At 53.4% G+C, this 13,972-nt stretch overlaps 6 non-coding genes across 6 annotated transcripts; all 6 read left to right on the forward strand.

Annotated features, from left to right (window-relative positions):
* The first annotated feature begins 1,841 nt into the window (after positions 1-1,841).
* TRNAA-AGC (transfer RNA alanine (anticodon AGC)) lies at positions 1,842-1,914 on the forward strand. Its single transcript has one exon. It is a non-coding gene; the product is annotated as a tRNA-Ala (tRNA).
* A 2,139-nt stretch (positions 1,915-4,053) lies between these two features.
* Positions 4,054-4,126, forward strand: TRNAA-AGC (transfer RNA alanine (anticodon AGC)). The gene has a single exon. It is a non-coding gene; the product is annotated as a tRNA-Ala (tRNA).
* Positions 4,127-6,265: 2,139 nt separating this feature from the next.
* TRNAA-AGC (transfer RNA alanine (anticodon AGC)) lies at positions 6,266-6,338 on the forward strand. Its single transcript has one exon. It is a non-coding gene; the product is annotated as a tRNA-Ala (tRNA).
* Positions 6,339-8,477: 2,139 nt separating this feature from the next.
* On the forward strand, positions 8,478-8,550 carry TRNAA-AGC (transfer RNA alanine (anticodon AGC)). Its single transcript has one exon. It is a non-coding gene; the product is annotated as a tRNA-Ala (tRNA).
* Positions 8,551-10,689: 2,139 nt separating this feature from the next.
* TRNAA-AGC (transfer RNA alanine (anticodon AGC)) lies at positions 10,690-10,762 on the forward strand. The gene has a single exon. It is a non-coding gene; the product is annotated as a tRNA-Ala (tRNA).
* A 2,139-nt stretch (positions 10,763-12,901) lies between these two features.
* Positions 12,902-12,974, forward strand: TRNAA-AGC (transfer RNA alanine (anticodon AGC)). Its single transcript has one exon. It is a non-coding gene; the product is annotated as a tRNA-Ala (tRNA).
* Positions 12,975-13,972: the final 998 nt, after the last annotated feature.

Below are 13,972 nucleotides of genomic sequence, written 5' to 3' on the forward strand. Positions count from 1 at the left end.
ACCTGAATCAGGTTCAACTTCTCTTTGTGTGCGAAAGAAAGGCCTTTGGGCCCGCACGCAAGCAAATATCGATTGGCATAGGAAAGGGCAACGTAGCAGAGGATGGTTTCGATCCATCGACCTCTGGGTTATGGGCCCAGCACGCTTCCGCTGCGCCACTCTGCTCTTGTCGCTGACCAACCTCAACAACCACATGTGGATGTAGTTTGCCAGCGATTCCCACGGGGAGTGGGTCCATGTGGCAAAGTCACAATGTAGACGACTAGGCGTTTCCATTGATTTTCGACCAGCGAATCCCAAGTCAAGCGTGGGCGAGAGCTGGACTCTCCTAGACCAGCTGAGCGAGGGTGGTGGCAAGTGGCCCGGCGTGGAGCATTGGTGGTTCAGTGGTAGAATTCTCGCCTGCCACGCGGGAGGCCCGGGTTCGATTCCCGGCCAATGCAATTATGGGCTCTTTGTGTTTGCAGCGCTCTCCCCCAATTTCCAGCCCCGTGGAGTGCATCAAGGCACAAGGTGTTTCTTGTCGAGAATGTACTAGGCGGTGTGAGTGCTTTTTGAAACCAGCCTTCTCCCAATTACATCATTGAAACCCATGGGGCCATACCTCTGAAGGGGCTCAGTTGTCAAAGGTCGTAGGAGGGAAAAAAAAGGGGGGTGCAAACCTTCTACGCTAGGAAAGCGGGTGGCTCTCCTGGTGTCTAGCGGCCAGAGCAGGTTGTGGATTTCGCAAAACTGACTATATTTTACACATAGCCCAGGAGAGGACAGGGATCAGCCATAGCGCAAGCAACACACTCGAGCAAAGGGGGATTAGCTCAAGTGGCAGAGCGCTCGCTTTGCATGCGAGAGGTAGCGGGATCGATGCCCGCATTCTCCAAACGCAGCTTTCCTGGTTTCACGGGAGGCACCTTGCTTTTGTGTTTGATGTTGAAGCTTGGAACCGAGCGCCGTGAGCAACATGGGAAGCCGGAGTGCTCCTCATAACATGTGCCAAGGCATTGCCACGTTTTTGTGGTGGCATCTGTGGCTTCAGCCAAAGTCACGTAGGCAGTATTGGACAAAAGCAATCAATTAAAGAAAGCACGACCAGGCTTCCATGGCCAAGAGACAATATTCCATTAGGGGGAAAGGTGCCAGTGCCATGCTTACGCTGAGAGCTTTGGACTCGTTGAATCACCTGAATCAGGTTCAACTTCTCTTTGTGTGCGAAAGAAAGGCCTTTGGGCCCGCAAGCAAATATCGATTGGCATAGGAAAAGGCAACGTAGCAGAGGATGGTTTCGATCCATCGACCTCTGGGTTATGGGCCCAGCACGCTTCCGCTGCGCCACTCTGCTCTTGTCGCTGGCCATCCTCATGGATTTCGACAAGCGAATCCCAAGTCAAGCGTGGGCGAGAGCTGGACTCTCCTAGGCCAGCTGAGCGAGGGTGGTGGCGCCTGGCCCGGCGTGGAGCATTGGTGGTTCAGTGGTAGAATTCTCGCCTGCCACGCGGGAGGCCCGGGTTCGATTCCCGGCCAATGCAATTATGGGCTCTTGGTGTTTGTAGCTCTCTCCCCCAATTTCCAGCCCCATGGAATGCCTCAAGGCACAAGGTGTTTCTTGTCGAGAATGTATTAGGCGGTGTGAGTGCTTTTTGAAACCACCTTCTCCCAATGACATCATTGAAACCCATGGGGCCATACTTCAGAAGGGGCTCAGTTGTCCAAGGTCTTGGGGGAGTGGCTCTCCTGGTGTCTAGCGGCCAGAGCAAGTTGTGGATTTAGCAAAACTGCCTATAGTTTACACATAGCCCAGGAGAGGACAGGGATCAGCCATAGCACAAGCAACAACCTCAAGCAAAGGGGGATTAGCTCAAATGGTAGAGCGCTCGCTTAGCATGCGAGAGGTAGCGGGATCGATGCCCGCATTCTCCAAATGCAGCTTTCCTGATTTGCCAGGAGACACCTTGCTTTTGTGTTTGATGTTGAAGCTTGGAACCGAGCGCCGTGAGCAACATGGGAAGCCGGAGTCCTCCTCATAACGCGTGCCAAGGCGTTGCCACGTTTTTGTGGTGGCAACTGTGGCTTCAGCCAAAGTCACGTAGGCAGTGTTGGACAAAAGCAATCTAGTAAACAAAGCACGAGCAGGCCTCCATGGCCAAGAGACAATATTTCATTAGCGCAAAAGGTGCCAGTGCCATGCTTACGCTGAGAGCTTTGGACTCGTTGAATCACCTGAATCAGGTTCAACTTCTCTTTGTGTGCGAAAGAAAGGCCTTTGGGCCCGCACGCAAGCAAATATCGATTGGCATAGAAAAAGGCAACGTAGCAGAGGATGGTTTCGATCCATCGACCTCTGGGTTATGGGCCCAGCACGCTTCCGCTGCGCCACTCTGCTCTTGTCGCTGACCAACCTCAACAACCACATGTGGATGTAGTTTGCCAGCGATTCCCACGGGGAGTGGGTCCATGTGGCAAAGTCACAATGTAGACGACTAGGCGTTTCCATTGATTTTCGACCAGCGAATCCCAAGTCAAGCGTGGGCGAGAGCTGGACTCTCCTAGACCAGCTGAGCGAGGGTGGTGGCAAGTGGCCCGGCGTGGAGCATTGGTGGTTCAGTGGTAGAATTCTCGCCTGCCACGCGGGAGGCCCGGGTTCGATTCCCGGCCAATGCAATTATGGGCTCTTTGTGTTTGCAGCGCTCTCCCCCAATTTCCAGCCCCGTGGAGTGCATCAAGGCACAAGGTGTTTCTTGTCGAGAATGTACTAGGCGGTGTGAGTGCTTTTTGAAACCAGCCTTCTCCCAATTACATCATTGAAACCCATGGGGCCATACCTCTGAAGGGGCTCAGTTGTCAAAGGTCGTAGGAGGGAAAAAAAAGGGGGGTGCAAACCTTCTACGCTAGGAAAGCGGGTGGCTCTCCTGGTGTCTAGCGGCCAGAGCAGGTTGTGGATTTCGCAAAACTGACTATATTTTACACATAGCCCAGGAGAGGACAGGGATCAGCCATAGCGCAAGCAACACACTCGAGCAAAGGGGGATTAGCTCAAGTGGCAGAGCGCTCGCTTTGCATGCGAGAGGTAGCGGGATCGATGCCCGCATTCTCCAAACGCAGCTTTCCTGGTTTCACGGGAGGCACCTTGCTTTTGTGTTTGATGTTGAAGCTTGGAACCGAGCGCCGTGAGCAACATGGGAAGCCGGAGTGCTCCTCATAACATGTGCCAAGGCATTGCCACGTTTTTGTGGTGGCATCTGTGGCTTCAGCCAAAGTCACGTAGGCAGTATTGGACAAAAGCAATCAATTAAAGAAAGCACGACCAGGCTTCCATGGCCAAGAGACAATATTCCATTAGGGGGAAAGGTGCCAGTGCCATGCTTACGCTGAGAGCTTTGGACTCGTTGAATCACCTGAATCAGGTTCAACTTCTCTTTGTGTGCGAAAGAAAGGCCTTTGGGCCCGCAAGCAAATATCGATTGGCATAGGAAAAGGCAACGTAGCAGAGGATGGTTTCGATCCATCGACCTCTGGGTTATGGGCCCAGCACGCTTCCGCTGCGCCACTCTGCTCTTGTCGCTGACCATCCTCATGGATTTCGACAAGCGAATCCCAAGTCAAGCGTGGGCGAGAGCTGGACTCTCCTAGGCCAGCTGAGCGAGGGTGGTGGCGCCTGGCCCGGCGTGGAGCATTGGTGGTTCAGTGGTAGAATTCTCGCCTGCCACGCGGGAGGCCCGGGTTCGATTCCCGGCCAATGCAATTATGGGCTCTTGGTGTTTGTAGCTCTCTCCCCCAATTTCCAGCCCCATGGAATGCCTCAAGGCACAAGGTGTTTCTTGTCGAGAATGTATTAGGCGGTGTGAGTGCTTTTTGAAACCACCTTCTCCCAATGACATCATTGAAACCCATGGGGCCATACTTCAGAAGGGGCTCAGTTGTCCAAGGTCTTGGGGGAGTGGCTCTCCTGGTGTCTAGCGGCCAGAGCAAGTTGTGGATTTAGCAAAACTGCCTATAGTTTACACATAGCCCAGGAGAGGACAGGGATCAGCCATAGCACAAGCAACAACCTCAAGCAAAGGGGGATTAGCTCAAATGGTAGAGCGCTCGCTTAGCATGCGAGAGGTAGCGGGATCGATGCCCGCATTCTCCAAATGCAGCTTTCCTGATTTGCCAGGAGACACCTTGCTTTTGTGTTTGATGTTGAAGCTTGGAACCGAGCGACGTGAGCAACATGGGAAGCCGGAGTCCTCCTCATAACGCGTGCCAAGGCGTTGCCACGTTTTTGTGGTGGCAACTGTGGCTTCAGCCAAAGTCACGTAGGCAGTGTTGGACAAAAGCAATCTAGTAAACAAAGCACGAGCAGGCCTCCATGGCCAAGAGACAATATTTCATTAGCGCAAAAGGTGCCAGTGCCATGCTTACGCTGAGAGCTTTGGACTCGTTGAATCACCTGAATCAGGTTCAACTTCTCTTTGTGTGCGAAAGAAAGGCCTTTGGGCCCGCACGCAAGCAAATATCGATTGGCATAGGAAAGGGCAACGTAGCAGAGGATGGTTTCGATCCATCGACCTCTGGGTTATGGGCCCAGCACGCTTCCGCTGCGCCACTCTGCTCTTGTCGCTGACCAACCTCAACAACCACATGTGGATGTAGTTTGCCAGCGATTCCCACGGGGAGTGGGTCCATGTGGCAAAGTCACAATGTAGACGACTAGGCGTTTCCATTGATTTTCGACCAGCGAATCCCAAGTCAAGCGTGGGCGAGAGCTGGACTCTCCTAGACCAGCTGAGCGAGGGTGGTGGCAAGTGGCCCGGCGTGGAGCATTGGTGGTTCAGTGGTAGAATTCTCGCCTGCCACGCGGGAGGCCCGGGTTCGATTCCCGGCCAATGCAATTATGGGCTCTTTGTGTTTGCAGCGCTCTCCCCCAATTTCCAGCCCCGTGGAGTGCATCAAGGCACAAGGTGTTTCTTGTCGAGAATGTACTAGGCGGTGTGAGTGCTTTTTGAAACCAGCCTTCTCCCAATTACATCATTGAAACCCATGGGGCCATACCTCTGAAGGGGCTCAGTTGTCAAAGGTCGTAGGAGGGAAAAAAAAGGGGGGTGCAAACCTTCTACGCTAGGAAAGCGGGTGGCTCTCCTGGTGTCTAGCGGCCAGAGCAGGTTGTGGATTTCGCAAAACTGACTATATTTTACACATAGCCCAGGAGAGGACAGGGATCAGCCATAGCGCAAGCAACACACTCGAGCAAAGGGGGATTAGCTCAAGTGGCAGAGCGCTCGCTTTGCATGCGAGAGGTAGCGGGATCGATGCCCGCATTCTCCAAACGCAGCTTTCCTGGTTTCACGGGAGGCACCTTGCTTTTGTGTTTGATGTTGAAGCTTGGAACCGAGCGCCGTGAGCAACATGGGAAGCCGGAGTGCTCCTCATAACATGTGCCAAGGCATTGCCACGTTTTTGTGGTGGCATCTGTGGCTTCAGCCAAAGTCACGTAGGCAGTATTGGACAAAAGCAATCAATTAAAGAAAGCACGACCAGGCTTCCATGGCCAAGAGACAATATTCCATTAGGGGGAAAGGTGCCAGTGCCATGCTTACGCTGAGAGCTTTGGACTCGTTGAATCACCTGAATCAGGTTCAACTTCTCTTTGTGTGCGAAAGAAAGGCCTTTGGGCCCGCAAGCAAATATCGATTGGCATAGGAAAAGGCAACGTAGCAGAGGATGGTTTCGATCCATCGACCTCTGGGTTATGGGCCCAGCACGCTTCCGCTGCGCCACTCTGCTCTTGTCGCTGACCATCCTCATGGATTTCGACAAGCGAATCCCAAGTCAAGCGTGGGCGAGAGCTGGACTCTCCTAGGCCAGCTGAGCGAGGGTGGTGGCGCCTGGCCCGGCGTGGAGCATTGGTGGTTCAGTGGTAGAATTCTCGCCTGCCACGCGGGAGGCCCGGGTTCGATTCCCGGCCAATGCAATTATGGGCTCTTGGTGTTTGTAGCTCTCTCCCCCAATTTCCAGCCCCATGGAATGCCTCAAGGCACAAGGTGTTTCTTGTCGAGAATGTATTAGGCGGTGTGAGTGCTTTTTGAAACCACCTTCTCCCAATGACATCATTGAAACCCATGGGGCCATACTTCAGAAGGGGCTCAGTTGTCCAAGGTCTTGGGGGAGTGGCTCTCCTGGTGTCTAGCGGCCAGAGCAAGTTGTGGATTTAGCAAAACTGCCTATAGTTTACACATAGCCCAGGAGAGGACAGGGATCAGCCATAGCACAAGCAACAACCTCAAGCAAAGGGGGATTAGCTCAAATGGTAGAGCGCTCGCTTAGCATGCGAGAGGTAGCGGGATCGATGCCCGCATTCTCCAAATGCAGCTTTCCTGATTTGCCAGGAGACACCTTGCTTTTGTGTTTGATGTTGAAGCTTGGAACCGAGCGACGTGAGCAACATGGGAAGCCGGAGTCCTCCTCATAACGCGTGCCAAGGCGTTGCCACGTTTTTGTGGTGGCAACTGTGGCTTCAGCCAAAGTCACGTAGGCAGTGTTGGACAAAAGCAATCTAGTAAACAAAGCACGAGCAGGCCTCCATGGCCAAGAGACAATATTTCATTAGCGCAAAAGGTGCCAGTGCCATGCTTACGCTGAGAGCTTTGGACTCGTTGAATCACCTGAATCAGGTTCAACTTCTCTTTGTGTGCGAAAGAAAGGCCTTTGGGCCCGCACGCAAGCAAATATCGATTGGCATAGGAAAGGGCAACGTAGCAGAGGATGGTTTCGATCCATCGACCTCTGGGTTATGGGCCCAGCACGCTTCCGCTGCGCCACTCTGCTCTTGTCGCTGACCAACCTCAACAACCACATGTGGATGTAGTTTGCCAGCGATTCCCACGGGGAGTGGGTCCATGTGGCAAAGTCACAATGTAGACGACTAGGCGTTTCCATTGATTTTCGACCAGCGAATCCCAAGTCAAGCGTGGGCGAGAGCTGGACTCTCCTAGACCAGCTGAGCGAGGGTGGTGGCAAGTGGCCCGGCGTGGAGCATTGGTGGTTCAGTGGTAGAATTCTCGCCTGCCACGCGGGAGGCCCGGGTTCGATTCCCGGCCAATGCAATTATGGGCTCTTTGTGTTTGCAGCGCTCTCCCCCAATTTCCAGCCCCGTGGAGTGCATCAAGGCACAAGGTGTTTCTTGTCGAGAATGTACTAGGCGGTGTGAGTGCTTTTTGAAACCAGCCTTCTCCCAATTACATCATTGAAACCCATGGGGCCATACCTCTGAAGGGGCTCAGTTGTCAAAGGTCGTAGGAGGGAAAAAAAAGGGGGGTGCAAACCTTCTACGCTAGGAAAGCGGGTGGCTCTCCTGGTGTCTAGCGGCCAGAGCAGGTTGTGGATTTCGCAAAACTGACTATATTTTACACATAGCCCAGGAGAGGACAGGGATCAGCCATAGCGCAAGCAACACACTCGAGCAAAGGGGGATTAGCTCAAGTGGCAGAGCGCTTGCTTTGCATGCGAGAGGTAGCGGGATCGATGCCCGCATTCTCCAAACGCAGCTTTCCTGGTTTCACGGGAGGCACCTTGCTTTTGTGTTTGATGTTGAAGCTTGGAACCGAGCGCCGTGAGCAACATGGGAAGCCGGAGTGCTCCTCATAACATGTGCCAAGGCATTGCCACGTTTTTGTGGTGGCATCTGTGGCTTCAGCCAAAGTCACGTAGGCAGTATTGGACAAAAGCAATCAATTAAAGAAAGCACGACCAGGCTTCCATGGCCAAGAGACAATATTCCATTAGGGGGAAAGGTGCCAGTGCCATGCTTACGCTGAGAGCTTTGGACTCGTTGAATCACCTGAATCAGGTTCAACTTCTCTTTGTGTGCGAAAGAAAGGCCTTTGGGCCCGCAAGCAAATATCGATTGGCATAGGAAAAGGCAACGTAGCAGAGGATGGTTTCGATCCATCGACCTCTGGGTTATGGGCCCAGCACGCTTCCGCTGCGCCACTCTGCTCTTGTCGCTGACCATCCTCATGGATTTCGACAAGCGAATCCCAAGTCAAGCGTGGGCGAGAGCTGGACTCTCCTAGGCCAGCTGAGCGAGGGTGGTGGCGCCTGGCCCGGCGTGGAGCATTGGTGGTTCAGTGGTAGAATTCTCGCCTGCCACGCGGGAGGCCCGGGTTCGATTCCCGGCCAATGCAATTATGGGCTCTTGGTGTTTGTAGCTCTCTCCCCCAATTTCCAGCCCCATGGAATGCCTCAAGGCACAAGGTGTTTCTTGTCGAGAATGTATTAGGCGGTGTGAGTGCTTTTTGAAACCACCTTCTCCCAATGACATCATTGAAACCCATGGGGCCATACTTCAGAAGGGGCTCAGTTGTCCAAGGTCTTGGGGGAGTGGCTCTCCTGGTGTCTAGCGGCCAGAGCAAGTTGTGGATTTAGCAAAACTGCCTATAGTTTACACAGAGCCCAGGAGAGGACAGGGATCAGCCATAGCACAAGCAACAACCTCAAGCAAAGGGGGATTAGCTCAAATGGTAGAGCGCTCGCTTAGCATGCGAGAGGTAGCGGGATCGATGCCCGCATTCTCCAAATGCAGCTTTCCTGATTTGCCGGGAGACACCTTGCTTTTGTGTTTGATGTTGAAGCTTGGAACCGAGCGCCGTGAGCAACATGGGAAGCCGGAGTCCTCCTCATAACGCGTGCCAAGGCGTTGCCACGTTTTTGTGGTGGCAACTGTGGCTTCAGCCAAAGTCACGTAGGCAGTGTTGGACAAAAGCAATCTAGTAAACAAAGCACGAGCAGGCCTCCATGGCCAAGAGACAATATTTCATTAGTGCAAAAGGTGCCAGTGCCATGCTTACGCTGAGAGCTTTGGACTCGTTGAATCACCTGAATCAGGTTCAACTTCTCTTTGTGTGCGAAAGAAAGGCCTTTGGGCCCGCACGCAAGCAAATATCGATTGGCATAGGAAAGGGCAACGTAGCAGAGGATGGTTTCGATCCATCGACCTCTGGGTTATGGTCCCAGCACGCTTCCGCTGCGCCACTCTGCTCTTGTCGCTGACCAACCTCAACAACCACATGTGGATGTAGTTTGCCAGCGATTCCCACGGGGAGTGGGTCCATGTGGCAAAGTCACAATGTAGACGACTAGGCGTTTCCATTGATTTTCGACCAGCGAATCCCAAGTCAAGCGTGGGCGAGAGCTGGACTCTCCTAGACCAGCTGAGCGAGGGTGGTGGCAAGTGGCCCGGCGTGGAGCATTGGTGGTTCAGTGGTAGAATTCTCGCCTGCCACGCGGGAGGCCCGGGTTCGATTCCCGGCCAATGCAATTATGGGCTCTTTGTGTTTGCAGCGCTCTCCCCCAATTTCCAGCCCCGTGGAGTGCATCAAGGCACAAGGTGTTTCTTGTCGAGAATGTACTAGGCGGTGTGAGTGCTTTTTGAAACCAGCCTTCTCCCAATTACATCATTGAAACCCATGGGGCCATACCTCTGAAGGGGCTCAGTTGTCAAAGGTCGTAGGAGGGAAAAAAAAGGGGGGTGCAAACCTTCTACGCTAGGAAAGCGGGTGGCTCTCCTGGTGTCTAGCGGCCAGAGCAGGTTGTGGATTTCGCAAAACTGACTATATTTTACACATAGCCCAGGAGAGGACAAGGATCAGCCATAGCGCAAGCAACACACTCGAGCAAAGGGGGATTAGCTCAAGTGGCAGAGCGCTCGCTTTGCATGCGAGAGGTAGCGGGATCGATGCCCGCATTCTCCAAACGCAGCTTTCCTGGTTTCACGGGAGGCACCTTGCTTTTGTGTTTGATGTTGAAGCTTGGAACCGAGCGCCGTGAGCAACATGGGAAGCCGGAGTGCTCCTCATAACATGTGCCAAGGCATTGCCACGTTTTTGTGGTGGCATCTGTGGCTTCAGCCAAAGTCACGTAGGCAGTATTGGACAAAAGCAATCAATTAAAGAAAGCACGACCAGGCTTCCATGGCCAAGAGACAATATTCCATTAGGGGGAAAGGTGCCAGTGCCATGCTTACGCTGAGAGCTTTGGACTCGTTGAATCACCTGAATCAGGTTCAACTTCTCTTTGTGTGCGAAAGAAAGGCCTTTGGGCCCGCAAGCAAATATCGATTGGCATAGGAAAAGGCAACGTAGCAGAGGATGGTTTCGATCCATCGACCTCTGGGTTATGGGCCCAGCACGCTTCCGCTGCGCCACTCTGCTCTTGTCGCTGGCCATCCTCATGGATTTCGACAAGCGAATCCCAAGTCAAGCGTGGGCGAGAGCTGGACTCTCCTAGGCCAGCTGAGCGAGGGTGGTGGCGCCTGGCCCGGCGTGGAGCATTGGTGGTTCAGTGGTAGAATTCTCGCCTGCCACGCGGGAGGCCCGGGTTCGATTCCCGGCCAATGCAATTATGGGCTCTTGGTGTTTGTAGCTCTCTCCCCCAATTTCCAGCCCCATGGAATGCCTCAAGGCACAAGGTGTTTCTTGTCGAGAATGTATTAGGCGGTGTGAGTGCTTTTTGAAACCACCTTCTCCCAATGACATCATTGAAACCCATGGGGCCATACTTCAGAAGGGGCTCAGTTGTCCAAGGTCTTGGGGGAGTGGCTCTCCTGGTGTCTAGCGGCCAGAGCAAGTTGTGGATTTAGCAAAACTGCCTATAGTTTACACAGAGCCCAGGAGAGGACAGGGATCAGCCATAGCACAAGCAACAACCTCAAGCAAAGGGGGATTAGCTCAAATGGTAGAGCGCTCGCTTAGCATGCGAGAGGTAGCGGGATCGATGCCCGCATTCTCCAAATGCAGCTTTCCTGATTTGCCGGGAGACACCTTGCTTTTGTGTTTGATGTTGAAGCTTGGAACCGAGCGCCGTGAGCAACATGGGAAGCCGGAGTCCTCCTCATAACGCGTGCCAAGGCGTTGCCACGTTTTTGTGGTGGCAACTGTGGCTTCAGCCAAAGTCACGTAGGCAGTGTTGGACAAAAGCAATCTAGTAAACAAAGCACGAGCAGGCCTCCATGGCCAAGAGACAATATTTCATTAGTGCAAAAGGTGCCAGTGCCATGCTTACGCTGAGAGCTTTGGACTCGTTGAATCACCTGAATCAGGTTCAACTTCTCTTTGTGTGCGAAAGAAAGGCCTTTGGGCCCGCACGCAAGCAAATATCGATTGGCATAGGAAAGGGCAACGTAGCAGAGGATGGTTTCGATCCATCGACCTCTGGGTTATGGTCCCAGCACGCTTCCGCTGCGCCACTCTGCTCTTGTCGCTGACCAACCTCAACAACCACATGTGGATGTAGTTTGCCAGCGATTCCCACGGGGAGTGGGTCCATGTGGCAAAGTCACAATGTAGACGACTAGGCGTTTCCATTGATTTTCGACCAGCGAATCCCAAGTCAAGCGTGGGCGAGAGCTGGACTCTCCTAGACCAGCTGAGCGAGGGTGGTGGCAAGTGGCCCGGCGTGGAGCATTGGTGGTTCAGTGGTAGAATTCTCGCCTGCCACGCGGGAGGCCCGGGTTCGATTCCCGGCCAATGCAATTATGGGCTCTTTGTGTTTGCAGCGCTCTCCCCCAATTTCCAGCCCCGTGGAGTGCATCAAGGCACAAGGTGTTTCTTGTCGAGAATGTACTAGGCGGTGTGAGTGCTTTTTGAAACCAGCCTTCTCCCAATTACATCATTGAAACCCATGGGGCCATACCTCTGAAGGGGCTCAGTTGTCAAAGGTCGTAGGAGGGAAAAAAAAGGGGGGTGCAAACCTTCTACGCTAGGAAAGCGGGTGGCTCTCCTGGTGTCTAGCGGCCAGAGCAGGTTGTGGATTTCGCAAAACTGACTATATTTTACACATAGCCCAGGAGAGGACAGGGATCAGCCATAGCGCAAGCAACACACTCGAGCAAAGGGGGATTAGCTCAAGTGGCAGAGCGCTCGCTTTGCATGCGAGAGGTAGCGGGATCGATGCCCGCATTCTCCAAACGCAGCTTTCCTGGTTTCACGGGAGGCACCTTGCTTTTGTGTTTGATGTTGAAGCTTGGAACCGAGCGCCGTGAGCAACATGGGAAGCCGGAGTGCTCCTCATAACATGTGCCAAGGCATTGCCACGTTTTTGTGGTGGCATCTGTGGCTTCAGCCAAAGTCACGTAGGCAGTATTGGACAAAAGCAATCAATTAAAGAAAGCACGACCAGGCTTCCATGGCCAAGAGACAATATTCCATTAGGGGGAAAGGTGCCAGTGCCATGCTTACGCTGAGAGCTTTGGACTCGTTGAATCACCTGAATCAGGTTCAACTTCTCTTTGTGTGCGAAAGAAAGGCCTTTGGGCCCGCAAGCAAATATCGATTGGCATAGGAAAAGGCAACGTAGCAGAGGATGGTTTCGATCCATCGACCTCTGGGTTATGGGCCCAGCACGCTTCCGCTGCGCCACTCTGCTCTTGTCGCTGGCCATCCTCATGGATTTCGACAAGCGAATCCCAAGTCAAGCGTGGGCGAGAGCTGGACTCTCCTAGGCCAGCTGAGCGAGGGTGGTGGCGCCTGGCCCGGCGTGGAGCATTGGTGGTTCAGTGGTAGAATTCTCGCCTGCCACGCGGGAGGCCCGGGTTCGATTCCCGGCCAATGCAATTATGGGCTCTTGGTGTTTGTAGCTCTCTCCCCCAATTTCCAGCCCCATGGAATGCCTCAAGGCACAAGGTGTTTCTTGTCGAGAATGTATTAGGCGGTGTGAGTGCTTTTTGAAACCACCTTCTCCCAATGACATCATTGAAACCCATGGGGCCATACTTCAGAAGGGGCTCAGTTGTCCAAGGTCTTGGGGGAGTGGCTCTCCTGGTGTCTAGCGGCCAGAGCAAGTTGTGGATTTAGCAAAACTGCCTATAGTTTACACATAGCCCAGGAGAGGACAGGGATCAGCCATAGCACAAGCAACAACCTCAAGCAAAGGGGGATTAGCTCAAATGGTAGAGCGCTCGCTTAGCATGCGAGAGGTAGCGGGATCGATGCCCGCATTCTCCAAATGCAGCTTTCCTGATTTGCCAGGAGACACCTTGCTTTTGTGTTTGATGTTGAAGCTTGGAACCGAGCGCCGTGAGCAACATGGGAAGCCGGAGTCCTCCTCATAACGCGTGCCAAGGCGTTGCCACGTTTTTGTGGTGGCAACTGTGGCTTCAGCCAAAGTCACGTAGGCAGTGTTGGACAAAAGCAATCTAGTAAACAAAGCACGAGCAGGCCTCCATGGCCAAGAGACAATATTTCATTAGCGCAAAAGGTGCCAGTGCCATGCTTACGCTGAGAGCTTTGGACTCGTTGAATCACCTGAATCAGGTTCAACTTCTCTTTGTGTGCGAAAGAAAGGCCTTTGGGCCCGCACGCAAGCAAATATCGATTGGCATAGGAAAGGGCAACGTAGCAGAGGATGGTTTCGATCCATCGACCTCTGGGTTATGGGCCCAGCACGCTTCCGCTGCGCCACTCTGCTCTTGTCGCTGACCAACCTCAACAACCACATGTGGATGTAGTTTGCCAGCGATTCCCACGGGGAGTGGGTCCATGTGGCAAAGTCACAATGTAGACGACTAGGCGTTTCCATTGATTTTCGACCAGCGAATCCCAAGTCAAGCGTGGGCGAGAGCTGGACTCTCCTAGACCAGCTGAGCGAGGGTGGTGGCAAGTGGCCCGGCGTGGAGCATTGGTGGTTCAGTGGTAGAATTCTCGCCTGCCACGCGGGAGGCCCGGGTTCGATTCCCGGCCAATGCAATTATGGGCTCTTTGTGTTTGCAGCGCTCTCCACCAATTTCCAGCCCCGTGGAGTGCATCAAGGCACAAGGTGTTTCTTGTCGAGAATGTACTAGGCGGTGTGAGTGCTTTTTGAAACCAGCCTTCTCCCAATTACATCATTGAAACCCATGGGGCCATACCTCTGAAGGGGCTCAGTTGTCAAAGGTCGTAGGAGGGAAAAAAAAGGGGGGTGCAAACCTTCTACGCTAGGAAAGCGGGTGGCTCTCCTGGTGTCT

This window comes from Lithobates pipiens, unplaced genomic scaffold, assembly GCF_037356315.1.
Source record: "Lithobates pipiens isolate NorthernLeopardFrog02 unplaced genomic scaffold, aLitPip1_a1.2 Scaffold_18, whole genome shotgun sequence".
NCBI lineage: Eukaryota > Metazoa > Chordata > Amphibia > Anura > Ranidae > Lithobates > Lithobates pipiens.